Raw genomic sequence first — 2,500 nt, 5'->3', positions numbered from 1 at the left:
CATCAGCTAGTTACAATTCAAAGAGCTATGGAAAGAATAATGATGGGAATAACACTAAAAGGCAGAAAAAGAGCAACATGGATACAAGATCAAACTAAAATAGAGGAGATTCTAACATGTAAGAAAAGGAAATGTACTTGAGCCGAGCATATAATGAGAATGACATGATAAATGGCCGTTAGGAATAACAGAATGGGTCCCTAGAGATAGTAGAAGAAGCAGGGGAAGGAAGAGAGGACGATTGATCGACAAACTTAGAAATTTTGTGTGTATAAACTGGCGTAGAAAGACCATAAAGAGACGCAAGTGAAAGGACATGTCTGAAGCCTTGGTTCTGTAGTGGATTAGTCATTGCTGATGACATATACTTGTATGGCACCTCAAAATAGAGATCAAAGATCCTAAATTGTAATCAATTATTCAAGAAATAATAGTTATTCTTCCAAATAATTGTGGAAATGAAAAAAAAACCGGTGCAATAGTTTTCCGATAATCATCTATTATTACCATTATCATTATATTATCATCGCTGTTTTAGGGTAATATAATGATAATGGTAATAATAACACGGATAAGACTGACGTGAAATAATTAAGTAATACTTCTTCCATACGACCCAAAATGTCTCCGAGATTATTGACAAATAATCAAACTAACATTCAGAAATTTTCTGGACTCTCGCCAGTAAAGCTTTAAACTTCGGAGTTGGTTTCTATGGCTGAAATGAACTATGAGGACACAAACCCATTTGACAGGTAAAATGGACGTCTTTTCCTGCCAAGATTGGAAAATATTACTCTGGAACGATCAGTTGAGATTCGACAGAATTAGTTGAACCGTTCTGTTGGGTGCGGTTCAATTGATTGATTGATTAAGATGAGTGTGTCACAATTGCAATAGTAGTTTTTGGCATGATTCTGGTTCGCATCCAAAATCCCTTTTAGTTTAAAAGGATTCACAAATATTTAAGGGATTGAAAATGCACATGAGCTGTGCGATCAGTTTTGGCAAGAGATAACGCCAGCATTACCATGGACAATCAAGCAGGATGTAATCAATGCCATCTCTCTCTCTCTCTCTCTCTCTCTCTCTCTCTCTCTCTCTCTCTCTCTCTTTTCTATGTCATGACTTTAGAAGTAAGGATGCCAGAACACTCAATCAAGCACTCAATCAATCAATCTCTCTTCTATAACAATATTTTCTCTAATATATAACTTTGTCTAAATCTCTCTCTCTCTCTCTCTCTCTCTCTCTCTCACACACACATGTTAGTTTAGTCTTACTCACTTTTTCTTCCTCTTTCTTTGCATTTCTCTCGCCATTTTTTTCTCTCTCTCTTTCCTCCATGTTGCACTACTTAAATTTTCTCTCTCTCTCTCTCTCCCTCTCTCTCTCTCTCTCTCTCTCTCTCTCTCTCTCTCTCTCTCTCTCTCTTTTCATTTGCACCTGTCTCTCTTCATCCTGATCAGGTTGAACTCTCATCATTCAAAAGGCAGCTATGTCTCACTCTCCCGTTCTCTTACTATTCCTTTCTCTCTCTCTCTCTCTCTCTCTCTCTCTCTCTCTCTCTCTCTCTCTCTCTCTCTCTCTCTCTCTCTCATCTGAGGTTCAGTATCTTTCGTTCGAATCCCCAGGATATTAAACTGACGTTGCAAAGAAATATTTTACTGTCGTAGGAAAGCTGCCCCAGAATGAACAATATGGCTTTTCTTTGATAAGAGCAATGTAAGTTCATCACTTTTCTGCTTTTTAATGGAAATTTACATGTTAAGTATTATTCATAGCATTTATGTTTATTTATATATTTGCTTTTATACTATTCATAACAAATAATTTACAAATTATATAAAATAGCAGAAAAAAAAAGAAAAAAAAAAGCTGTAGGGAATATTTTGAAAATAAATTCCTCACTTTACATTGACCAATAACCATCAAAATAGATAATTTCTATAAAAAAAGGTTTTGAAAAAAGCATAATTAAGAAAAAAGAATACAATGATTTTTTTTTTCTTATAATTCACCCTATATAAAGAGTAATTTAATGAGACATATCTATCTACCCCTCTCTCTTTCTATCTTTCTCTCAAATTTGTTTACACACTCTCACAAACAATAGCTTGCAAAACACTCAATAATAATAATAATAATAATAATAATAATAATAATAATAATAATAATAATAATAATAATGGATGCAACATGGAACACCGCCATATAAAACAACCAGTCTCGAGACTGATTAACACAATAATAATAATAATAATAATAATAATAATAATAATGACAGTGTAGAAAAATCAATTTTATTTTGAAAGGGTTTTGTAAATGGAAGGTAAAACGATATTATTTCTTATTATTACTAATAATATTAGTAATGTCAATAGCGAGTGGCCTTGACGTTTCTGACCTTTCTCATTAATGATTTGCCTTTGTATATATCTTTTTATTTGTTGATTTTTATATTAGTTTTAATATATATATATATATATATATATATATA

This window comes from Palaemon carinicauda, chromosome 13, assembly GCF_036898095.1.
Source record: "Palaemon carinicauda isolate YSFRI2023 chromosome 13, ASM3689809v2, whole genome shotgun sequence".
NCBI classification, from domain to species: domain Eukaryota; kingdom Metazoa; phylum Arthropoda; class Malacostraca; order Decapoda; family Palaemonidae; genus Palaemon; species Palaemon carinicauda.
Note: the sequence above shows the minus strand (reverse complement) of the source record.